General features: G+C 44.7%; 1 protein-coding gene across 1 annotated transcript in view; it reads left to right on the top strand.

Moving 5' to 3' along the window:
• The window catches only part of lrba (LPS responsive beige-like anchor protein), a 981767-nt gene that overhangs the window by 334199 nt on the left and 620385 nt on the right, over positions 1–27183 (top strand).

Raw genomic sequence — 27183 nt, 5'->3', positions numbered from 1 at the left:
AAGGTCAACCGCCGAGAACTCTGGGTACTTGTACCCCGCCTCTGAGGCGGGGTCTTCTTGCCTCTCGACCAATTGGTGAGCAGTCACATGACTAGTCCCAGCCAATCAGACGAGAGGCACATGACCAGCCAGAGCCAATGGGAAACCAGTGCTCTGCACCAATGGCAGAGCTCCTATTCATACCACCACAATCACCCCGTGTGGAGAAAGAAGCTGGGGGGGGGGGGGGGTGCTTTAAGGGGAAGAGAGAGAAGGGGGGGAGGGCGGCGAGGACTGGTGGTATGAATAGAGACAATCGAGAAAATGGGGGCTGCCTACTGGCTCGTGGCAACATGAACAAAACCGAATACAGTTGGGTGCAAAAACAATTACAATAGAGTCCAATAAAGTCCCATGGTTGCATCAGATGGACATGATCAGCCTGTTGGGTGCCTGTGGTGTTCTGGTGGACCGTCGCAGTGGAGCCGGTGACGTCGGGCTGGTGGTTGTCCTTGCCTCCGGGAGCGTTGGTCGTAGATGTGTCTCCGTACCCCGGGCCGGTGGTGGAGACGCTGTGATCGGGGAAGAGGGGGTCTTTGCGCTGGATCGTGGGGGCGCTGGGGGGAATCGGGTTGGGGGGGGGAGGTGTTGATGTAGGGGGAGAAGGCCGCACGCCGGCGGGTGCCAGGTCCCGAAGCAAGACCGTATCCAGCCGACCGTCGGGATACTCCACGTACGCATACTGCGGGTTGGCGTGGAGTAACTAGACTTGCTCAACCAACGGTTCGGACTTGTGCACCCGCACATGCTTCTGGAGCAAGATGGGCCCGGGGGTGGCCAGCAAGGTCGGGAGAGGGGATCCTGAGGATGATTTCCTAGGGAAAACAAGAAGACGTTCATGAGGTGTTTGATTAGTGGTGGTACAGAGGAGAGACCGGATTGAATGGAAGGCGTCGGGGATGACCTCTTGCCAATGGGGGATAGGGAGATCTCTGGACCGTAGGGCCAGCAGGATGGTCTTCCAGATGGTGCCATTCTCCTGCTCGACCTGCCCGTTACCCCGAGGGTTATAACTGGTCGTCCTGCTAGAGGCTATGCCCCTGCTGAGCAGGAATTGACGCAGTTCGTCACTCATAAAGGAGGACCCTCCAGTCGCTGTGGATGTACGCGGGGTAACCGAACCGGGCGAAAATGGACAGGAGGCCCTTTATGACGGTTGTTGTGGTCATGTCGGGGCAGGGGATGGCGAAAGGGAAGCGGAAGTACTCGTCAATAACACTCATGAAATATATGTTGCGGTTGTTGGAGGGGAGGGGACCCTTGAAGTCTATACTGAGACGTTCGAAGGGGCGGGACGCCTTGATCAGATGCGCTTGCTCGGGGCGGTAGAAGTGCGGTTTGCACTCTGCGCAGATGTGGCAGTCCCTGGTGACGTCCCTGACTTCCTCAACGGAGTAGGGCAGGTTGCGGGTCTTGATAAAGTGGTAAAAACGGGTGACCCCTGGATGGCAGAGGTCCGTGTGGAGGGAGGGGAGGCGGTCAATCTGCGCGCTGACGCAGGTACAGCGGGATAGGGCATCGGGAGGCTCGTTGAGCTTCCCAGGACGATACAAGATATCGTAGTTGTACGTGAACAACTCGATCCGCCACTGCAAGATCTTGTCGTTCTTGATCTTGCCCCTCTGTGCGTTATCGAACATGAAGGCTACTGACCGTTGGTCCGTGAGGAGGGTAAACATCCTGCCGGCCAGATAGTGCGTCTAATATCGCACAGCTTCAACTATGGCCTGTGCCTCCTTTTCCACCGAGTAGTGGCGGATTTCGGAAGCGTGGCGGGTCCGGGAGAAGAAGGCCACGGGTCTGCCCGCTTGGTTCAGGGTGGCTGCCAGAGCTACGTCAGACGCATCGCTCTCGACCTGGAATGGGAGGGACTCGTCGATAGCATGCATCGTGGCCTTAGCGATATCCGCTTTGATGCGGCTAAAGGCCTGGCGGGCCTCCATCGACAGGGGAAATGACTGGATGGGGGGGGGTGGGCTTTGTTGGCGTAGTTGGGGACCCACTGGGCGTAATAGGAGAAGAAGCCCAGGCAGCGTTTGAGGGTGTTGGGGAGAGGGAGTTCCATTAGGGGGCGCATGCGTTTGGGATCGGGGCCTATCACTCCGTTACGCACTACGTAGCCAAGGATGGCTAGACGATCGGTGCTAAACACGCATTTATCCTTATTGTAAGTTAAATTAAGGAGTTTCGCGGTTCGGAGGAATTTTTGAAGGTTGATGTCATGGTCCTGCTGGTCGTGGCCGCAGATGGTGACGTTATCGAGATACGGGAAGGTAGCCCGTAAACCGTACTTGTCGACCATTCGGTCCATTTCCCGTTGGAAGACCGAGACCCCATTTGTGACACTGAATGGAACCCTGAGGAAGTTGTAGAGGCGCCCATCTGCCTCAAACGCGGTGTACTTGCGGTCACTCGCGTGGATGGGGAGCTGGTGGTAGGCTGACTTAAGGTCCACTGTGGAAAAAAACTTTGTATTTCGCGATCCTGTTAACCAGGTCGGAAATACGGGGGAGAGGATACGCGTCCAGCTGCATAAACCTGTTGATGGTCTGACTGTAGTCGATGACCATCCGGTTTTTCTCCCCAGTCCGAACTACCAGCACTTGGGCTCGCCAGGGACTGTTGCTGGCCTCGATAACTCCTTCCTTAAGGAGCCTCTGGTCCTCGGACCCGATGAAGGTCCGGTCCTGGGCACTGTATCGTTGCTCCTAGTGGCAACAGGTTTACAATCTGGGGTGAGATTAGCAAACAAGGAAGGGGGATCCACTTTGAGGGACGCGAGGCTGCAAACAGTAAGAGGGGGAATAGGGGCGCCGAATTGAAAAGTCAAGCTCTGCAGGTCGCACTGGAAATCTACGCCCAAGAGTGCCGGAGCGCATAGACGGGGAGAATGAGGAGTTTGTAGTTTTTGAAAACCCTCCCCTGGACCGTGAGGTCCGCTATGCAGCACACGGTGATCTGGACGGAGTGCGAATCCCAGGCTAACTCGATCTTATGTTTGACTGGGTGGATAGGGAGCGCGCAGCGTCTTACTGTGTCGGGGTGGACAAAACTTTCCGTGCTCCCGGAGTCCAGTAGGCATTTTGTCTCATGCCCGTTGAGCTGGATCGTTGTCGTTGTCTTGGTGAGCGTGCGTGGTCGCGACTGGTCGAGCGTGATGGAAGCAAGTCGTGGCGAGAGTTCCAGATCATCCTCGGTGGCAGAGTAATCGCTGGCAGGGCCTTCCTTGTTGGCCCAAGGTGGCGACACCCAGGACCCGCACGTGGAGCTGGGGCCCCAAGATGGCGGCGCCCAGGACCCGCACGTGGCGTCCGGGGCCCAAGATGGCGGCGCCCGTGGGAACCTCGTGGCGGCTGGGGGCAAGGTCAGCGGCGTCTGTGGGCCGGGCAGGGCAGCTGGGAGCGGGGGTAGGGAGGGCCGTGGGCCTGTTGCGGGGGCCGGGAGGCGGGCCGGAGAGGTCGGTGCGCGGCGCTGGGCCCTGGGAGGGCCCGGGGGGGGGGGGGGGGGGGGGCGATCCGCGGTCGCTGTGCGGAACAGCAGCGACCGACTTGGTCTGGCAGACCACAGCGTAATGGCCCTTCTTCCCGCAGCTCTTACACAGAGCGGAGCGGGCCGGGCTGCGCGGGCGGGGGTGTTTGGAGAGGCCGCAAAAATAGCAGCGGGGCTCCGTTAGCTTGTCGGAGCGTCCCGCAGCGCAGGCCTGGGGGGGGGGGGGCGGGGTCAGCGGAGGACGGAGGTGGCGCGTGCCATGAAGTCCAAGGGGGTTGCCGTGCGGCCGGGGGCGTATGCGCGGGCGTTCAGGTCGGTGACCTTCAGGGAGGTTGCGAGGGTCCGTGCCTCAGCTAGGCTGAGGGCATTCTTCTCCAGTAAAGTTCCATGTGCTCTGTCGCAGAAACTTGGGGACAGGCACAATTTCTCCCCAGAGCCGTGAGGGCCTGGTAAAACTCGTCGAGGGACTCACCAGGAACTGTTGTCTAGTAATCAGGAGATGCCGTGCATATACTTCGTTGACCGGCCGGAGAAAGTGTCCTCTCAGGAGACCCATGGCCGCGTCATAATCGTTTTTGTCCTCAATCATTGAGTATACCACCGTGCCCACACACGAGTGGAGGATGTGGAGTTTCTGCTACTTGGTGGGCTTGCTGGCCGCAGTCATCAGGTAGCTGTTGAAACACGCCAGCCAATGTTTAAAGGTTGCAGGCGCATTTGAAGCATGCGGGCTGATGCGGAGGCAGTCAGGCTTGATGCATAGCTCCATTTCAAAATTCTAGCTGATTAAATTGATGTACCATCAATTGGATGCGAGACACGATGAAGGCCCAAACTTAGGCTTTAATCAGCTAGATGTTAGCCCGGTGGTCGACTACAGTGAAAGGCCGACCGCCGGGAACTCTGGGTACTTATACCCTGCCTCGGAGGCGGGATCTACTTGCCCCTCAACCAATTGGTGAGCATCACATGACTAGTCCCAGTCAATCAAACAAGAGGCACATGACCAGCCAGAGCCAATGGGAAACCAGTGCTCTGCACCAATGGCAGTGCTCCTATTCATACCACCACATGCACCAAGGTCTAGCATTTGTTGTGCTTTAAGTGATAGGGACAAAGCAAGGAAATCTTACTCTTGCTCTGTGATTTTATGGTTAAATGATGTCCTTCATAATTAAAGCTGTCAATGACTAGCAGGTTTCAAAACGTAGGTTGTTGAACCAATATTCAGAATATCCAATTCACCGAACACCTGGCGGAAATCCACGCAGACACAGGGAAAACGTGCAGACTCCGCACAGACACCCAAGCTGGGAATCAAACCCGACTCCCTGGGACTGTGAAGCAACAGTGCTAACCACAGTGCTACCATGCCACCAATGTCAATTGCTACTGAGGTGATATGCTAGAGACTCTCTTAATTGAGTCATAATTTATATTGTTTCATATAATACAATATAATACAGATCTCTGACCAGCTTTGATCTCTAGGCACTGTTAAATTATCCAACCCAGCTGGTGAATGAAAATGCCCCAGCTATTCTTTAGTGTCCTGAGTCAGTAATGGCCAGAATCGTGGATGGATACCTGCTACTTGTTACCTGTGGTATAATGGGAAGTTTATTGATGACTGTTGCGGATTGGATTGGAAGTCTGTGATTGTTCTGTTTCCTGTCTCTTTGTGTGAGGGGGGAGGGGGTGGGCAGCGCAATCTATGAAAACAAATACCAGTAAGTGTTGCTTGTTAAGAGAGGAGGGGGAGACACTTTGAAAACTATTTAAAAATTGAACAATGTTGTGTACTGTTAAATGGATTAGTGTATTAACTTAACCAGAAAATTATCATTGTAAGAATGTCTGTGTTAGAGCATGAAAGAGTAGCCAGTCAATTCTATCATTATTAGATATAGAACAGGCATATAAATTTCATTCCTCAGCCATCATCAAGGCCTTGAAGTCTATTCCACATTTGAAGTTTTCAGGCTTCCATTTCTTCATGCTTTGTCACTTGGCGCCTCAGATATTCGTATGTTCTCTCTCTCACAAATGCCTTTTAATTATTTTGATTTCTCTCATTTTGTCTCCTATTGTTCTGAGCCAATATAATTTGTGTACGGTCATGCTTTCAACTTCAGCGCATTATATATCAGCTTATTTCTTCCCATCTGTGCATCTCCCCTTTTTTCTCTGCCTGCTTGATATGATGTTTAATATATTTCAATTCTGATAAGACTTTCACATCTACTTTCACTAAAGCATTAATTTGTCTGTTCTTATCATAGACGCTGGCTAACCTATTGAGTGTTTCCACCTTTTGCATTTGATTTCCAGCAATATTTCAGGTTTATTTCTTCAACTTTTGTAGTTTTCTCTTTGTCTCTCAGTTCTGCATAACTTTTGAAACTAGTATGAAAATAATTAGCCCGTTTTAATGCTCCTAATGGCTGCATGCATGTTTCCCCTGGAGCAATCTATAATGAGCAGGTTCAGTTCTTGCAGTTAGGGTTAAGATTCCCTATTGACTTGACTTCAGACCTCTCGGGGCAGCATTTTCCATTTGTCTTCAGGGCTGGAGTTGCCAAACAGACAAACCATAGGCTAATAGAACACTTTCACACAAGAGTTTAGATTGGAGAGGCTTTAATGATCAACTGCTGTAGGCTTGTAGATAGTAGCAGGAGGAAGCCACTTTTATCACCCATATTGAAACCAAACCCTTTCTATTGATCACTAAAAGAACTTAAGTCGTGCAGACTCCTGTCAATTCTGAGGTTATTTAAGAATCCTTTTTTTTAAATCATGAACTGGGCCAGGCAGACAATGTCCTGCAACTAGGAGGAACACCTGATCAGGATTTATCAGGACATTGAGACAGACCGGCCAAGCGCTGAGCGGAATTCAATAGAGCCAAATCAGCCCTGTATAAAAATGGGGTGAAATTTGGAATGCTGTACCCAGACAAGCTCTGGATCATGTTCCAGAGCATTACAGGGAGCATGTTTTGAAGAGTTCTATATAAGAAAAGTTAATGCAGACAAAAGTATTCTTTCGTTAAAATAGGTGATGCGATGGGGGTAATTGCATTTAATTCAAAATAGTATTTTTGTTACAGTAGTGACAGCTTTCTTTTCTCATCAGCATTGAATAAATTGAGCATGGATTGTGGCCAGAGCAATGCTGCTGAAATCATTAGAAAAAGTCACAATCATTTGAATTTTAAGTTTGCACAGTATACATAAGTTGAGTGATGAATATTGAATTGATTTTGTACCTGGATTGTGGCTCAGTCTTCTCTTTCCCTCCCCCCACTGATACCCATCTGTTTTTTTGTTGTCTATTCTCTCCAATTTCTTGTGCCCATCTGCCTCACCCCTGAACTATTAGCCCCATCTCTCTATCTTAACTTGCAATAACTTATATTATGCTCTCTCTGTCCATTACCTATCTGCCTTTGTACTATTACATTCTGCCTTCATCTGTCTTCACAATCTCGTTTATCTCTCTTGAGCTTCCACATTAGTCCCACATCACACTCTCCTCACCATCTTCAGTTCAGTGTCTGCCATATCTTCTCTTCCCTGCTTTTATACTTCCTCACTCACTGATATGGATGGTGTGAAAATGATCTGTAGAACAAGGGGAAGAGAAGTATCAAAAATTGTCTTGGTGTGAAGGAATTGGGGAAAATTTCCAGAGTCCCGAAGGAGGCACAAAATCTGAAAGTAAAATATATTAAACTATGCTTTGGGCGACAAATGATGCAATGAGGCCACAACTTAAAATTTTCCAATAGAGGCTGAGTAGCCCTCAACAAGATAATTCATCCCCGACTTAGTGGTAAGAACAGCAACTTGCATTTATATAGTGCCTTTTATTTTGTTTTGTGTCTCAAAGATGTGCAGAGGTTACTCTCATCAGCGAACAGGACTTTATTACAAAAGCTTTTAAAATGTCTGCTCCCTCCATGCTGCCAGCTTACTTTCAGTTTCTCTTTTTTTGTAACCACACCCGCAGGCTTGACTAAGTATGCACCACACGAAGAAGTCAATAGATACAATCAAACGCTGAACTGGGGATCATGTGATGCGATTTTATCCTAATGCACATTCCATAATTACCTTCTTTGGGGATATATGTCCTGCACTATGTCCACAGAGTTTGGTGACGAGGAGCCGAGTTAAATCAGAGCAAATCATCATTTGATTGAGGTGGTTTGATACATCTGAGGTGGCGCCTAGTTTTCAGTGGCAGTTCTGCTGATGTTCAGCAGGCCTATACCTGCTGTTGGCGTCGAGGTGATGGTTGCCATTACAAATGGCTCTTGAATGGGTGGGGGGAGGTATCAGCCTCCCTTTTTGGTGGTAGGGTCTCCCTGTTTGAGGCTGGTGTTATTTTTCTAGAGTCAGTGTGGTTGGTGAGATGCAGGGCCGGCTGGGTGTTAAGTCTTAGTCTGTGCTGGGTGTCCTCGGCGCTGTCGCGTGTCCTGAAGCTGCCTTGGAGAATGCTTACCCGGAGATCAGAGGCTGAATGCCCTTGACTGCTGAAGTGTTCCCCGACTGGAATGGAACGTTCCTGCCTGGTGATTGTCGCGCGATGTCTGTTCATCCGTTGTCGCAGCGTCTGCATGGTCTCGCCAATGTACCAAGCTTCGGGACATGCTTTCCTGCAGCATATGAGGTAGACAACATTGGCCGAGTCACATGAGTATGTACCATGTACCGATATCCCGAAATGTGGTACATTGGCTCTGTGCTATAGTTGATATCGCAACCCCCCCCCCCCCCCCCCCCCCCCCCTTATGGTTGGGACTTTTCCTTATCTGAATGAGCAGCCTTTTCTCCTCTTCATCAGGAGGTGATGGGTGTGCACTGGAGGAATACGGATCTTTGGCTGCATCCTGGTCGTCATTTATCATGTAACCTTCTGCTCCTAAATTCTCCCCTTTTAAAAAATCTGTGTCTCAATTAATTTGTTGCGAGGCGGCATTAACCATAATCTGAATCTATAACTGTTAGTCCTCTCTGTATAAATATGTAAAATTATTGTTCTGTTCTCTGTCTGAGGTTGGGTAATGTGGCATATGTGTAACATCCTTTTAGAACTGGGGTTCTAGCTTATTTTCTTTGTATTTCTCCACATTTGTTATGATGGGCCGAAAGAATCAGTGATTGCTTCCTGTAGGGTACAGACAGGTCTGGCATCCTAGGGGAGAAGGTTACAGTATGCAATTTGGTGCCTCTGGTATTGTTGGGGTTGACGGACATGTGTGCCGGTGCACGTCCACACATGGCACGCAAAGCCTATCCTGAATTCTTGTGATCGTTGCAAGCATTCGCCCTGTGGGAAGGTGTACACCATTTCACCATGTCTTCATGGTGTTATGCTTCTTTCCCTTGTTCTCTGATGGTGCATATAGAGACATCAGATTGTGTCTAATGATTGTCCTGAGTCAGCTATATTGCTCTTCTCCTGTTTCCCTGTGTATTTTGCTGAGCTGTACCAGTGGTAAGCCACGGTGACTGGATCTCCAGCACTGAGTCCGTCCCTGTGGCTCAGAAGGGAACGGAGGAGAGCAGGAGAGCAATAGTTATTGGGGACTCGATAGTTAGAGGGACAGAAAGACGGTTCTGTGGCAACGAAAAAGACTCACGTATGGTATGTTGCCTCCCAGGTGCAAGGGTCCGTGATGTCTTCGGACCATGTTTTTCGAATCCTTAAGGGGGAGGGGGAACAGTTACAAGTCTTGGTACACATCGGTACCAACGACATAGGTAAGAGTAGGGATGGTGATTTGAAACAGAAATTTAGGGAGCTAGGGTGGAAGCTGAGAGCCAGGACAAACCATGTTGTCATCTCTGGTTTGTTGCCGGTGCCACATGCTAGTGAGTTGAAGAACAGGAAGAGAGTGCAGATAAACACGTGGCTGCAGGGATGGTGTAGGAGGGAGGGTTTCAGTTACGTGGATAATTGGAGCACATTCTGGGGAAAGTGGGAACTGTACAAACAGGACGGTTTGCACTTGAACCAGAGGGGCACCAATATCCTGGGAGGAAAATTTGCTACGGCTTTTTGGGGGCTGGGGGGGGGGGTTTTAAACTAATTTGTCAGGGGGATGGGACAATGAGCTGAAGTCCAGAAGCCAGTGTTGAGAGTAGTGAGGTACCGAGGAGGGTATCAAGGTCACAGGAGTGTACTGGCAGGCAGGAGGGTGGATTGAAGTGTGTCTACTTTAATGCCAGGAGCATCCAGAATAAGGCAGGTGAACTTGGAGCGCGGATTGGTACTTGGGACTACGATGTTGTAGCCATTACTGAGACATGGTTAGAACAGGGACAGGATAGGTTGTTGGAAGTTCCGGGGTATAAATGTTTCAGTAAGAGTAGCGAAGGTGGTGAAAGAGGTGGAGGAGTAGCATTGTTAATCTAGGATAGTTTAATGGCTGCAGAAAGGCAGTTCGAAGGGGATCTGCCTACTGAGGTAATATGGGCTGAAGTTAGAAATAGGAAAGGAGCGGTCACGTTGTTAGGAGTTTTCTATAGGCCCCCAAATAGTAATAGAGATGTGGCGGAAGAAATTGCAAAGCAGATTATGGATAGGTGTGGAGGTCTCAGGGTAGTTATCATGGGTGACTTTAACTTTCCGAATATTGATTGGAACCTCTATAGGTCGAACAATTCGGATGGGGCAGATTTTGTACAGCGCGTGCAGGAGGGTTTCCTGACGCAATATGTGGATAAGCCGACAAGAGGTGGGGCCACATTGGATTTGGTACTGGATAATGAACCGGGCCAAGTGTTAGATTTGTTTGTGGGAGAGCACTTTGGAGATAGTGACCACAATTTGGTGTCTTTCACTATTGCAATGGAGAGGGATAGGGCCATACGGCAGGGCAAGGTTTATAATTGGGGGAGAGGTAATTATGATGTGATTAGGCAAGAATTAGGGAGCATAAGATGGGAACAGAAACTGTCAGGGAAAGGCACAAATGAAAAGTGGAGCTTATTCAAGGAACAAATACTGCATGTCCATGATAGGTATGTCCCTGTCAGGCAGGGAGGAAATGGCCGTGTGAGGGAACCATGGTTCACAAAAGAGGTTGAATGTCTGATCAAGAGGAAAAAGGAAGCGTATGTAAGGATGAGAAAACAAGGTTCAGTTGGGTTGCTTGAGGGTTACAAGGTAGCAAGGAATGAGCTGAAAAAAAGGGCTTAGGAGAGCTAGGAGGGGGCATGAGAAGTCCTTGGCGGGTCGGATCAAGGAAAACCCCAAGGCTTTTTGCTCTTATGTGAGAAATAAAAGAATGACCAGGGTGAGGTTAGGGCCAGTCAAGGACAGTAGTGGGAACTTGTGCATGGAGTCAGAAGAGATAGGAGAGGCGTTGAATGAATACTTTTCTTTATTGTTCACCAAGGAGAGGGGCTATGTTTTTGAGGATGAGAGTGTGATACAAGCGCGTAGGCTGGAGGAGGTAGATGTTCTGAGGGAAGATGTATGAGCAATTTTGAAAAACCTGAGGGTCAACAAGTCCCCTGGGCCAGATAGGATATATCCTAGGATACTTTGGGAGGCAAGGGATGAGATTGCAGAGCCTTTGGCTTTGATCTTTGGGTCTTCACTGTCAACGGGGACAGTGCCAAAGGACTGGAGACTGGCAAATGAGGAAACATATATGTTTCTGGAACATACCCCTTCATTCACCTGAGGAAGGAGCAGTGCTCCGAAAGCTAGTGTTTGAACAAACCTGTTAGACTTTAACCTGGTGTTGTAAGACTTCCTACAATGAAAATTGTTAGTATTGATGCCATGTCAGAGAGGGTCAGAAGTGCACAAACGTCTTTGATCTTGTTATGTGTAGGCTTTACTCCAGTTGCTGTCACTCTCTGCAATAGAAAATCAATCTCGGTTTCAAGAATGTGCATTTATACTTGTTAAACAACTAATTGTATATAGCTGCTGATTGTGTTTTGCTTGGTCCCTCTGCGGGCAAGAATTTGTCGACTACTTTGACTGTCTCTTCAACTTTGGCAAGAAAGTACCCTATAATCTCCCTGAATTTCAGTGATCATATTAACCTTTGTTTTGGTGGGGCCTTCAAGCTTGAAGCCAGGCTTATCAAACAGGTTTACCCCATAAGGCTTCTGCTTTTGCCAATGGAGAACGTAAACTTGTCCAGATGATGCTTTTGTAGTGCAGTGGAACTGAGATTGTTCCTAAAACAGGAATATTCAAATTGTACATTTGAAGAGTGTCTGTCAGATGAGTGAGATAGTGTTGCACGAACAACTTGATGTGACCTTGATGTGGAGTGACACTTGAGATGCCATGATCTCAACTGAGCAAACCTTAAAAAGACCCAGTGCTCTACTGTCAGCAATGCTGTACACATGCTGAATTTCACACTCCAGAATAGATTCTTCTATGTGTGAAATTGAAGAAGTTGTCTTCATAGATGACCTGTAAGCCTTTGTGGAGTATTTGACCTTTAAGCGTGAGTTGCATTTTTTTCCTCTAAATGGATATGGTGTTGTGAATCAGTCGGTAATCCAAGCAATTTGGGAACAGTTTTAAGAGCATTTGACCATGTTGAGCAAGAGTTCTTTGTCCTTTGCATTTCCATTGCATTTCCTCACAGTGAATTGCTTTGAATCAAACATGGCAGATTTGATTTGGACTGCCATGGTTGTGGCTTTTTTCCAAGATCAAATAATCATCCTCCATGATTAGGCATTCCTTAATTAGTGAAATTTAAGTTCTTTCATTAGTTCATTAGTGTGACAGATTTATACGTGGGCACCCGCTGCCACAAAACTGATTTACAAGCTGAACATTTTCCAGGCATCTCTGCTGGTATGCATATCATTGGATCGTCACTTTTCTCTTGCCCAAAGTATTGTTTTTAGAGCACATAGCTCCAAATCCATATCTTTGATCTACTTGAATACCCACTGGTCTTGTGTCCCAAGGCAATGTATGAGTATTGTTTTCTTGTGGTCTTCCGCTCCCTCCATATCTTTCATATTGAAGCGAGTAAGTAGGTCCTGAACTCTGAAATTCATCAATTCATTGTCAGGTGGATCTCCGAATGATGAAATGAAAGGTGTGGAGCCGGGAAATTGAAAATATTCTCCATCTTTGTCACCAGTTATTTTTCTCTGTGCCTCTGAGAAGTACAGAGCTGATTCTCACCAGAGTCTGTGTGAACGGGATTTTATTACAAAAGCTTTTTAAAAAATCAATTTAGAGTATATAATTATTTTTTTCCAATTAAGGGGCAATTTAGCATGGCCAATCCACCTAGCTTGCACATCTTTGGGCTGTGGGGGTGAGATCCACGCAGATACGGGGAGAATGTGCAAACTCCACACAGCCAGTGGCCCGGGGCCGGGATTGAACCCGAATCCTCCGTGCCACGAGACAGTAGTGCTAACCACTGCGCCACCGGGTCGCCCCGATCACAAAGGTTTTTAAAATAATGCCTGCTTCCAACAAGCTTCCAACTTGCGTTCAGTTTCTCTTTTTCTCCTATAGGCTTGATGAACCCAGACATGCACAATCAAACACAGAATAATTGAACACAGCACATTTAATTTGGAAAATTGTCCCAAGCCAGTTCCGGGGATCATTGCCAAGCAAGATTTGACACACACCGAAATATTAGAACAGATGGCTAAAAGCCTGGTTCTTAAAGGAGGGAGGAAAGATGGAGAAAAATGGGGAGACAACTCCAGAGCCCATGGTCCAAGTAGCTGAATGTGCTCTCGTCAATAATGGGGTGGTTAAAATCGAGGATGCACAAGAGAAGAATTTGAGGAATTCAGAATGTGGATGGTACACAACAGGAAGTGGCAAGGCCTTAGAGGAATTTGAAGACTAGAATGAGAATTTTAAAGTCCAGGTGTTGCTGGACCAGATAGTTATTCCTTCTTAAGGATTTCCGACACAGCTGGTTTAGTTCCAAAATGGTGGCAGCTGATATCTACTATAGAGCTGGGGTTCTGAGATATTACTGGAACAGCAGTCCTAGCTCAAGATTATCTCAAAACAAAATGTGCCCACTTGGAAAAAAAACTTGTTCTTCTGATGCTGATATTTTCTTCGATAAGGCTGGTATGTACTTTAAGAAAATAGAAGGTAGATCCAGGGGAAGTATTCTTTAGTATTATAAAGTAAAATTACAGGAACATAACTTTCAAACGGTTGAGCTAATGTTTTTTGCATGGAAGCTATTGTGACGGAGCATTTGTGGTAATATCATAAATGAATTTTCAGCATGGCCAGTGACCTTTCAATTGAACAACCACACCCGTGGCAAATGGCAATGAAATGGTCCTCATCATAACATCTCGCGAGATCCATGTTAGAACTTGCGAGGCATAGCGAGCTGGGTAGATCCCAGAAGATGGATCTCCCACCATGTATCGGCTGTTCAACGCTGCTTTTTGAAGGCAACATGACCGGGAGATCATGCCCCATATCTTCATGTTGCCCAAACGATTACTGCTATCAGCTGACCATATGGGAAACATGAGGGGATTGTGAGGCTTGGTACATACAACAGATACTTCTGCTTAAAATAATAAAATAACAGCTTCTGCAATGACAGCTGATTGCAGGGGAAGCATTTGTATGCATTCCTTGCACCCAGAGATGATCAGTTGCTGTCAACTTGTTTCCAGTGGCCCCCCATTTCTCTGTCCCTTGCATCCCTGCAATTGGACACCCTGGCCACTTGAAGTGCCAACTCCTGGAAGCACATGAATACTTCAAGTTATGACTGTACCTCTTCCACTCTCCGCCTTGGTAGTGTTCATCTCTGTTTTTTCCTGCAAGGTGAAGAATGATGCAGTACGTACAAGACTTTCTTCTGCATTTGTAGCCTTTCACTTGCTGACAACGTGACAAACTGCACTCCAGCCTCCTGATCTGCAAAACCTGGGCAAGGCACCCCAGCACACCCTTCTCCCATGATGATCAATCCTCTATGTACTTTAAGGATTCCCCTCTCCCTGACACTCTCTTGACTACTGACTGGGAGGCATACCATCTGTCTATCTCTCATCACTCACTCTGCTAGACCTAATCAGTTTGTTGAAGTGTTTGCAATGGTTCATCCTGGCCTTGTGCTCCACTGCTCAGCTGCTCACCTTGCTGGTCATCTCTTGCCATGCTCTCTTGGTCTGTTGTGGGGGCCTCTTGTGACCTCTGTTGAGGAAGAGAATGCTCCTATGCACTGTAACAGCTTCCAGTATGACCTGAAGTGGAAAACTGAGAAGGAGCTGCCCTGCCACTCTCCCTGACCACTGCCTTTTGTTCTGCCACAGCTTATGTTATGTGGACAAATGGCCGTCTCGATAATAGCTGCCATTCTTCCTTTAAATTGAGCCCACTCGTGACCGTGTTGCATCTCTCTCCTGTGTCACCCAACACTAATTGAGCAGTGAGCATGAAATTGTGAACAGGTAAGTAGATTTGTATCTGGAAATCACATTGGATGTGTGTTGTTCCATTGTTGCGGGATCGGGACCTGGAAGTTTTTATGACTCGGGGTCTTAACCTAGGAACTGAAAACTCACCCATATTACGTTACTTTTATGTACGTAATTAATTGTGAAAATAAATCCAAAAATAGTAAAGTTGAAAATATCCCTCCAGCTTTTGTTTCTTTCAGAAAAGTGCTCTATCAGGTAAAAGATGAATAAGAACTTCACTGTCCAACCTGGATAAAGCTGTTCTGCAGTTCACTTTCAAATGTTTTTAAAAGGCAATTGCTCGGGGACCTTGTTTCATGATGAGATGAACACTGACAATCATAGTGAAAAAATTATGCTGCTGCAAGTAGGAAAACATTGCACATCACAGAGTCATCCAGGGAGTTGCCGGCACAGAGATGGCTCAAGAAAAATAATCAGCTGCAAGCTATTGAGCCTTTGAAGGTGGTCTGACATAAAATGACAATGTTATTGTTCAGTTTCAAATGGCAATATGATATAAGTTTGTAAAGTTTATTTTATATTACTAATTAGAATTGAGGTGCTTAATTGATGCACTAAAGAAAAAAGCATCTGAAAATATCTCCAAGTATAATGCTTTTGCTTGATTTGCTGCCTTTATTAGGTTCCATGATTGACATTTCCAAACCAGTTGCTTTTAGACGTCCTTTTAAGTGCTAGGCAATATCTAGGTGCTATCCTTGCTTTAATTTATATGTTTCCTCCCTCTGTTGTGATCTGCTGCAGCTTTACTTTGAATTAAAAAATTCATAATCAATTAAATTAAATTAAATTAAACCTGATATTCAAGTATTTTGTACAATGAACAATATGCTAACTTTGTAATAGATTATAACTGGATATGAAACTCTTTTAAAAGGTCCATTTCTGAATAAAAGATTAGTGCACAAGCTGTCTGATGTTAAAATATAGTTGAAAATAGGCCACAATACTTTCTCATCAGGGGCATTTATTTTTCCATCACTTTCTAAAACTCATACTCTAATAGAATCATAGATTTTACAGGACAGAAGAAGGCCATTCGGCCCACCGATTCAGCACCGGCCCTTGGAAAGAGCCCCCTACTTAACCCCCCCACCCTTCACCCTATCCCTGTAACCCAGTAAACCACCAAACCTTTTTGGACACTAAGGGCAATTTAGCATGGCCAATCCATCTAACCTGCACATCTTTAGACTGTGGGAGGAAACCGGAGTACACGGAGGAAACCCACGCAGACACGGGGAGAACGTGCAGATTCTGTACAGGCAGTGACTCAAGCCAGGAATCGAACCTGGGAGACTGGAGCTGTGAAGCAACTTTGCTTGGTACTGTGCTGCCCCTAATACTGTGAATGTTGCCTACTGCGCACAGAGACACTTGGTGCATGTGCATAAACTGACTACTAATTGAATATAAATGATATACAACAATAAAAATGTCAGAAATTATACACGCTAGCATGGTTTGAAGGCTGTAATCGTACTTTAGGTGGCTCTTATTCAGTGCATGAGTTTCACTTTGGATTGTGGTGTCATCCAACTTTTTCTGTCATAACACATTGTATCTTTTTAAAAATAAATTTAAAGTGCCCAATTCTCTCTTTCCCAACTAAGGTGCAATTTAGCATGGGCAATTTAGCCTGGCCAATCCACTTACCCTGCACATCTTTGGGTTTGTGGGGGTGAGACCCACGCAGACATAGTGCAAACTCCACACGGGCAGTACTAACCACTGCACCAGTATGCCTCCCTCCATGTTGTATCTTAGCCCAATGTAAACTATCACTTAGCATGCAAACAAATCTCAAAGATTGTCACAAGACCATGCAGCTGAGAGTTTTCTAAGACTAACCAAGATAGCTTTAGTACAATAATTAAAAAGAAAGGCATGCATCTAGATAGCATCTTTCATGATTTCAAATGCTTTTCAGCCAATGAAGTACTTTCGAAGTGTAGTCATTGTTTTGGGGCAGGAAAAACGGCAGCCAATTTGTGAACAGCAAGCTCCCACAGTGTGACTATTACCAGATATTCCGCTATTGTGATGTTGACTGAGAGATAAATATTGCCAGGCCATTGGGAATAACTCATCTGCTCCTCTTCAAATTAATGCCACAGGATATTTTATGTCCACCTGAGAGGGATCTTTTAACATCACCTCTGAAAGATGACATTTCTAACCATGCAGATTTCCTCTACTGCACTGGAGTGTCAGCTAAGATTTTTGTGCCGAAGTCATGGAGTGGACATGAACCCACAATCTTATGATTCAGAATCAAGAGTGGTACCCACTGAGTCACAACTGTTGGTCTATATTTGTTTGTGCTCATATGGTTAAATTCCATATTTTTCATTTTTAAAGCTTTTGAATGTAAGAAAATTAATAAACAGAAATTGTTAACCCCCAGAAAGAATCCTTTCATCAATTTAAAATTGTGAATACACTTCCCAGTCATAGTTGTTTGATGGCAATTGGCAGTGAGGCCCTTTACTGACTTTCCTATTCTCCCCATTGCTTGGAAATACCAATGTGAATTATAGGTCTCACCATTTCCCATCTAAGATCTGTTAACTTAAAGCAGGATGATATTTGCATGTGGGACCAGCTTGATTTGTCTGACAAAGTCCATGACACATGAGCCAACCGAGTCATTGAGGGAAGCCAGTGAATGCATTCTGATTTGGCAAGTAAATTAGTACAAGTAAAGAAATAGTGTTGGAGAAATTAATGGGACTAAGTGGTGACAAATAGCTGGAACCTGATGTCCTGTATCCTACAGTTTTAAAAGAGATAGCTCCTGCATCGGATTTGAGACAAGGATTCCTTAGATTCTAGAATAGTTCTCAAGAAAGGTAGCAATCATAACCACACTATTTAAGAAAGGAGGAATAGGGAAAAGAGGAGGAACTATAGGCCAGTTAGCCTGACATCATTTAGAGAAACATTGTGTAATCCTATTGGGTCATGGTAATGGGGCATTTAGAAAATCATAATGTGTTTAAGTACAGTTGGCATAAATTTGTGAAAAGGAAATTGTGCTCGAGGATTTAACTAGTAGTATGGATAATAAGTGACTAGTGGATGTAATGTATTCAGAGTATCAAAAGGCATTCAATAAGCTATTGCACAAAAGTAGAATTCATGCAATTGGGATTAATATATTAGCATTGATTGTGGATTGGTTAATGAACAGAAAGCAGGATAAATGGTATTTTTAGATTTGCTGGCTATGAGTTAGTGGGCTACCACTAGGATCAATGCTTAGGCTGAACTATTTATGGTCTATACCAATGACTTGGATGTATCAAAATTTGTTGACAATACAATTAAGGAGGAAAATAAGAAGTGAGGAGGCATGCAGGGTGAGCAGGCAAGAACATGGCAGCGGAATGTGGTGTCGCGCAGTGTTAAGATAACCAGTTTTGGACAGATAATGTTTTTAAAAATCAATACTTTTTGAATGATAAGTGATTGTAAATTGTGTGCATTCAAGGTAACCTGAGTATTTTTGAACCTTATTCATGGAAAATTAACATGCAGGTAAAGCAAGCCAATAGGAAGGCAAATGGTATGTTGATTTTTGTTGCTAAGGGATTAAAGTACTTTTCAAAAATTATTCATTTACAGGATATGGGTGTCACTGGTTAAGCCAGTATTTATTGCCCATCCCAAGTTGCCCTTCAAAATATGATGGTGAGTTGCCTTCTTGAACTGCTGCAGTCCCTGATGTGTACTTACACACACACAGTGCTCGGGCAGGAGTTCTAGGATTTTGACCCAGCGACAGAGAAGGAACAGCGATATATTCCCAAGTCGGGTGATGAGTGACTTGGAGGGGAACCTCCAGGTGGTGGGGTTCCCAGGTATCTGCTGCTCTTGACCTTCTAGATGTCAGTTGTCGTGGGTTTGGAAGGTGCTGTCTCAGGAACCTTGGCGAGTTACTGCAGTGAATCTTGTAAATGGTACACACTGCTGCCATTGTTCATCGATGGTGGAGGGTTTGAATGTTTGTGGAAGTGGGGGGGGGGGGGGGGGGGAATTAAGCTGGCTGCTTTGTCCTGAATGGTGTCTGGCTTCTTGAGTATTGTTGGAGCTGCACTCATTCAGGCAAGTGGAGAGTATTCCATTACACATGAGCAGGTTATTGCTGAGTAAGTGCTGCTTGATAGCACAGTTGATGATTCCTTCCATCAGTTTGTTGATTTTGGAGAGTAGACTAATAGGACAGTAATTGGCTGGGTTGGATTTGTCCTGTTTCTTGTGGACAGGAGACACGTGGACAATTTTCCACATTGCCAGGTAGTAGCTACATGAGTAGAAAGAAGTCTTACTAGAGTTATACAGAGCGTTGCTGAGGCCACACCTGGGGACTACATGAAGTTTCGATCTCCTTTCCTAAGGATGGATATATTTCCTGTGGAGGGAGTATAATAACATATTTGTTTGGACTGAATCCTGGGATTAGAAATTGACCTAGGATGAGGGGATTGATGCACGAGGAAAGATTGATGCACAAGGAAAGATTATGTGGACTCGTATTAAATCCCTGGAGTTTAGAAGAATGAGAGGTGATCAAATTGAAGCACATAAAAATTTTAAGGGATTTGACAGGGTAAATGCTGAGAAATTGTTTCCCTGGCTGTGGAATCTCGAACAACATTCATGATCCCATATGCTTTACTAACTATTCTCTCTGTATATCCTGATACCTACAAGAATCTGTGCAGATGAACTCCAGATTGCTCTGCTCTGCACATGCTTTAGAACTATGTCATTAATTGTATCCTGCTAAATGCATAATTTCACAAACTTTTCTGTACTCAGTTGTGTTTTGGAAACTGGCAAAGGACTATATTGTTAGAACTTTTACAAGTACATAAAATTGAAGAGAGTAGCTAAAGTAGTCAGTCCTTAATTATCATGAGGAACGGGAAAAAGGAACAGACATTGAACAGAAATTTTTTTTGTGTCCCGCAGTTGAAGAATTCCATGCCAGAAATGGAAGGTAAACTAGGAGCACATAAGTGTAAGGAAATTAAAGTAATTAATATCAACAGAGGAAAAAGTACTGGTGAAACTCAAGGGACTAAATTCTGACAGATCCCCAGGACCTGATGGCCTACACCCTGGGGTTATGAAAGAGATAGTTGGAGAGATAGTAGATGTACTGGCAATGATTTTCCACAGAATCTGGAACAATCCCAGCAGATTGAAAGTTAACTAATGTAAGAAAACTGGACACTGCAGGTCAGTTAGTCTGACATCAATCATTGGGAATGTGCTGAATCTTAGGACGTCTTCATAGTGCACTTAGAAAAACATAGTATGGTTAGAACAAGTCAGCATGGTTTTACAAAAGCAAAATTGTGTTAGCATGGTAGCACAGTGGGTAGCACAGTTGCTTCACAGCTCCAGGGTCCCAGGTTCGATTCCCGGCTTGGGTCACTGTCTGTGTGGAGTCTGAACATTCTTCCTGTGTCTGCGTGGGTTTCCTCCGGGTGCTCCGGTTTCCTCCCACAAACCCCGAAAGATGTGCTGTTAGGTGAATTGAACATTCGGAATTCTCCCTCCGTGTACCCTAAAAGGCGCCGGAATGTGGCGACTAGGGGCTTTTCACAGTAACTTCATTGCAGTGTTAATGTAAGCCTACTTGTGACAATAAAGATTATTATTATTAGAGTTATTTTGCAGATGTAACGAGTAGGGTAGACATGGGGAAACCGGTAAGTGTATTTGGATTTTCGAAAGGGATTTGATAAGGTGTCACAAAAACTGTTAAGACATAGGACAAGGGCTCATGAAGTTGTGATGAAAACTTTAACATGGGCATAAGGTTAGTTAACAGACAGGGAGAACAATGTAGGAATAAACGGCATTTTCAAATTGGCAGGCTCTGACTATTGTTGCACGGATCAGTGCCAACGACCTCCGGTATTTACAATCTACATTAATGACTTAAAAAGAGACCACAAGTAGTACGTCTTAAGTTTGGTGACACTACAAAGTTAAGTGATAATGCAAGCTGTAAGGAGGACATAGAGACTGCAAAGCGATAAAGAGAGATTTACTGAGTTGGCAACAAGGATTTCGGTGAGGTGGTAGGAACAGGAAAGCAGAATATTTTTTAAAGATGTGTGAAACTTATAACTGTTGTTCAGAGAAATTTGGATGTACTTGAACAAGGAACACAAAAATTTAGGATAGCAAATTGCATGTTGACCCTTACTGCAAGTGGGTTGGTGTACAATAATAAAGAATTGTTGTTACAGTTGTCTGGGGTTTGGCAAGACTACACCTGGAATTCTGTGCACAATTTTGATCTTCAAATGAAAAAAAGGACGTACTTGCATTCGGAGGCAGTGCAACGCAATCGGTTCCTGGGATGAGAGGGTTGCCCTTTTTAAAAAATGTATTCATGGGACGTGGGTGCCGCTGGCTAAGCCTGCATTTATTGCCCATCCCTAATCGCCTTCGAGATTGATGCCATGATCTGGAATGCACTCACTCACGGTGATGTCACTCACTGCATTCCAATACTGAGTGTCTGTCTGAGAATGGCACACACTCTGAAGATTCTTGGACCTCCTTCCTCTTTTTACTCTTGTGATTTCCCACCCATTTACTAACCTGAGCTCCAGGGTGGGGTGGCCATCTGCTGGAACATACAATCGACAAAACTCTCGCCCTTCTATAGGCATCGCAGTGTCTCCAGCTGTTCCTCAAACTTGTACATAAAGTGCAGAAGGAGGCCATTCGGCCCATGGAGTCTGCATCGACCCACTTAAGCCCTCACTTCCACCCTATCCATGTAACCCAATAACCCCTCCTAACCTTTTTGGCCACTAAGGGCAATTTATCATTGCCAAACCACCTCACCTGCACGTCTTTGGACAGTGGGACAAAACTGGAGCACCCGGAGGATACGGCGAGAACGTGCAGACTCCGCACAGACAGTGACCCAGTGGGGAATTGAACCTGGGACCCTGGTGCTGTGAAGCCACAGTGCTAGCCACTTGTGCTACCATGCTGCCAAAAAATAGCTGGAGATACTTCCTACTGATAGCGGAAAGTAATTCTTTGAGCGCAGACATCGGGACCCCGATGGAGCTTGGGACTCCTGGAGTAGCATTGCAGTGGAACATTTAACATTGGCGCATTAAAGCGGAATGGCTCCGAGAGCTGCTTGGGCAGTAGTAGTAAATTGAGAGTGCAATTGACCAAGGTGGTACACCACTAGGCAATGGAGTAGTTGGGGGAGAGAGCAGGAATGGGGAGTGTCTCTTTCACAGCATTGCACGTATGTCCAGGCTGCCGTGACATTGCTTTCCAGCAGTAAGGGAGTCTAAATGTGGAAATGGGATTGTCTGCATGGATTTGGGGACGAACAGCAACAGGGAACAAACGTGCCCACAGCAAGTGCAGGCCTTTGCGCTGAGACACGCAGAGGTGTTGGACGAGGGGTAGGGTGAGAGCACAGTGTTATCTTCCACATAAGGTATGCTGATCATGATTTATCTTCCCTGATCCAAAAGTCAATGTTGCCGAAGGATGTATTTTTCAAGGTAGATGGTAGTAGAGTTGCATGCCCTGGTGCACCACCATTATCATTGGTTACCCCCTGCTAGTAGCTGTCAAAGTGACTGTAGCTCTGAACATCTTTGCCTCAGAGTCCTTCCAAGGGGCTAGCAATCTAAATCTTCTGAGAAGTTTTGTGTCTCAGTATTAATTTCGAGTCTTGAGACCTCATGTCTCTTGAATTGACTTTTTCCCCTGGAGGTGTCTCTTGGTTGAATATGGGATATTAAACTTTGGGCCAATGAGTTTACTGTCAGTCCAACCATTTGCTCCACACGTGGCTTTGGTCACTGACATCTTTTCCTGCCCGTCTGACAATAATGGGATCAATTACATGTCGGTGATTAAAGTGAGGGTGAATCCAGGATCTCTTGTTTAAGTCTGGGGAGCAGAATTAAATATTGTTGAAGCAGAATGAAATGTTGGTAATGAAATTACGAAGGATCATGATCTGATCTTGTCTGAATTGTGCTCCACCATTTCTTTCATCAGATTTATCATGTTTGAAAAAGTTGAAAAAAATCAACACATCTCAGACCAAAGAATGACTGTTTGATGTCTGACTATTGTTTGTAGGTTCTTTCTAGCCATCAGACTAAATAAGTACTTGGAAATTCTCTTTCAGTCTTTATATTTAGCAGAATACCTGAAAGTGGGTGAACTTACATTATTCATGTGCAACAGAGATGTGTGGACAATGCATCAAGACAAATCTAACTGTTTCAACTAAGTGTCTTATTGCACACTAAACTCTAAAAGTATCTTGTAAATGAGGAAGGGTGGATTAATTTGTAGTCAGAAAGTACTTCTCATAAAGAGGAAATATTGAACTCTCCTCTTCTCTGTCTGCACCATTGCATCCCCAGGAAGCAAAAACTGCTGAAACTGTCAATTGAAAATGCCAAAACTAAAATAGATTTTCAAAAGGTAAGAGTGTTGAGGGATATTGAACCAAGGTAGACAAATTGAGTTAAGATACAGATCAGATATGACCTAATTGATTGCAGTAGAGTCTCGAGGGGTCTTCCTTGTTCCTGTGTTCCTATGATTGTCACATCATTATTTTTAGGTATTGTGTTGATATACCATCATGATTCATCATTTGGTTCCTGTGCATTAACTTGTATGAAAATAACTGTAGGAGGTTCAGGCTGTAGAAGGATCTGCATATATTGTCCTTTAGAGTTTGAAACCACATTTTCTTGGTGGGGCATTGCCTGGTTTCAGTGATTAGGTGAGCATGTATAATTGAGGACAATGCCCTTCTGCAACTTTTCATCTGCCTTCACATCTGTCAACCAATCCACTATTAAAAGATGTTGTTTTAATCTTTTAAACAGTAGTCAGCAGTGGTGGTATTTAACACATTCCAGAGGAAAGAAAATTGGTGTACATTCTGTATCATCTCCTCAGTTATTACAATGTGTTATTGGTTCATTGTTTATTTTGTTTTAAATGCTTTTTAATGCTGCACTCAAAATGTTAGGCAGCCTGATCAGTAAAAACTCCTTTATAAATCTTTTACACTCTCAAAATTCCAACAGCCAAGGGCGGCACAGTGGCGCAGTAATTTGCACTGCTGCCGCATGGTGCTGAGGACCTGGGTTCGATCCCAGCCCTGGGACACCGTCTGAGTAGAGTTTGCGCATTCTCCCCACAACCCAAGATGTGCAGGCTAGGTGGATTGGCCATGCTAAATTGCTCCTTAATTGGAAAAAAATGAATTGGGTACTCTAAATGTTAAAACAAATTCCAACAACCAGTGAGCTGGACAAGAGCATAAATAGAGCTCAGTTGCCTGTGCATTTTCTAATTAGAATTCGGGTTGCAAATTTGGAGTTCTGTTCACAGGAGGGTCAAAGAACAATACAGCACAGGAACAGACCCTTCAGCCCTCCAAGCCTGCACCGACCATCGTACCTGCCTAACTAAAACCGTATGCACTTACGGAGTCCGTATCCTTCCATTCCCACCCTATTGATATATTTGTCTAGATGCCCCTTCAATGGTGCTATTGTACTTGCTCCTCCCCTGGCAGTGCGTTCCATATATTTACCACCCTCTTTGAAAAAACTTGTTTCGCATATCTGTTCTAAACTTTTCCCCACGCACTTTAAACCTATGTCCCCTAGTACTTGACGCTCCTACACTAGGAAAGAGCATCTGACTATCCATTCTGTCCATGGCACTCATAATCTTGTAGACCTCTATCAGGTCGCGTTGTTCCAGTGAGAACAAACCGAGTTTATCTCACCTCTCCTCATAGAGAATGCCCTCCATATCAGGCAACATCCTAGTAAACCGCTTCTGTACCCTGTTCTAAACTTTTGCCCATGCACTTTAAAGCTATGTCCCCTCGTACTTGACTCTCCTACCCTAGGAAAGTGCATCTGACTATCCACTCTGTCCATGCCACTGAATCTTGTAGACCTTGATCAGGTTGCCTCTCAACCTCCGTTGTTCCAGTGACAACAGACCAAGTTTATCTAATCTCTCCTCATAGCTAATGCCCTCCATACCAGGCAACATCCTAGTAAACCGCTTCTGTACCCTCTCCAAAGCATCCACATATTTCTGGTAGCGGAATTGTACACAATATTCCAAATGAGGCCTAGCTAAGGTCCTGTACAGCTGCAACATAACTTGCTAATTTTTCTGTTCACTGCCCTGATTGATGAAGGCTAGCATGCCGTATGCCTTCTTGACTACCTTATCCACATGCGTTGCCACTTTCAGTGATCAGTGGATATGCATGCCCAGATCTTTCTGCCTGTCAATACTTGCAAGAGCTCTACGATTTTCCAGAAGGTCGGCCTGCTTCTGAAAGTTGTCTTTGAACTAAAACCTTGAGACTAGTACAAATAATAGGAGTTGTTGCAGGAATTGGAAACGTCAAAGCAATGCTTTGTAGTAATTAGCATTGCGCTATAAATTGTGTAGAAAATGATGAGAATGCTTACAAGGCTGTTGGTTAGGTGGTTATATTGATAATCTGCAATATGGAAATGGCAGGTTCCAATTTCAAACTTTGTCTGTATTGAGCTAGCTGATCTTGGCTGGGGCAACAGTACAGGTCTATAGTTCGCCTATGTGAAAAAGGAATTCAAACACAAAACCTTGGTGCCCGGTCAAGTCTTGTGCAGTCGAAAAGAGTTCCAACCTAAGTCTTGTTTTGCCAAGACTCATTCACTACCAGGAAAAATATTTGGTCTGCTTTTAAAAGTTGTCACACCCATACATCTCTTGAAGGTGCTCTGTTAAAAAAAGTTGTGAATATGTTACATTGATATGGCGCCGCTAGACATTGTAAAGTGCTTTATATTGAAGTGTAAACACTATTATAATGGAGTGTTATATAATGAGCTGTTTCACTTGGCATAATGAATTGCACTTAACAGATGTGGCTTTACTATCGCAATCCCATTTTGCTGTGCTCAGAAAGAATCCCTACAGTGCAGAAGGAGGCCATTCGGCCCATCGAGTCTGCACCAACCCTTGGAAAGAGCACGCTACTTAGGCCCTAATTGCTGAATTTCAATAGACAAAAGCATAATAGAAAAGGGCAATGGAATATAGAAATATTTTAAGTGACACTTTTAGAAGTTATTTGTGAACATGTGCACAATGGAAAATAATATTCTTTCCTGTTTATATATTAAGTAATTTTGTAGTATCTTTGCTGGAAGTCCTGCATTGCTTTAATGCATATTTTTGGGTTATTTCTTTAATCTATAGATATTAATATGCGTGAACCTCTGATGACTTAAGATATTTTCATTGTTATAGTTTAATAAAGCAATGTGCTTTGTGCAGAAAATGTTTTAATTGCAATATTGTTAGAATGCTGGAACCAAATTTGTGAAGTAGTTCCTATTTTATTTTCTTATCTCTGAACTGTTTTTAGCTAAACTCTTAATTCTTCAATTCAAATATAACCTGAGATTTCTGATAAAATAAAAAACACCAAGTTTAAAAAAAATTGGATGTGATACTTTCTAAAAACTATATCTTGATATTAGAAAAAAGGGAAAGAACTTGCATTTTTTCTAATACCTTTCAAGACTTAAGGATCCCAAAACACTTTGCAACCAATGGTGTATGTTTAATCAGTGTTATAATGTATAAAATATGAGATTCAAATTGGGTTGAGCAAGATCCCACAAATGGCAATGAAGTAAATAACCAGATCCTTTGTTTTCATTGTAGGGTGAGGGATAAATGTTATCCAGGTCACCAGGAGGGCACTCCTGCTCTTCTTAGATTAGTGCCATGGGATCTTTTATGTTCACCTGAGAGAGTAGATGAGGCCTCAATTTAACATCTAATGCAAAACATGGAATTTCTGACAGTGTCAGCCTCGTATTATTTGCTCAAGTCTCTGAACTGGGACTTGAACCTACAGCCTTCTAGCTCAGGTGAGAGTGCTAACATACTGCAGTGTTGTACGAACAACTCATTAGAATGGAGGAATTGATTGTCTTCAAAGTGTGAGCGCCACAAAAGAGAAAAATATAATCACAGTCCCCTTACATTACAGCAATTCAGTTGTATCTTGTACGTACAGATTTTTTTTGATTTGTTGATCTAA

The sequence above is a fragment of the Scyliorhinus canicula genome, chromosome 3 (genome assembly GCF_902713615.1).
Source record: "Scyliorhinus canicula chromosome 3, sScyCan1.1, whole genome shotgun sequence".
NCBI classification, from domain to species: Eukaryota; Metazoa; Chordata; class Chondrichthyes; order Carcharhiniformes; family Scyliorhinidae; genus Scyliorhinus; species Scyliorhinus canicula.
Note: the sequence above shows the minus strand (reverse complement) of the source record. Positions and strands in the feature narration are given on the sequence as shown.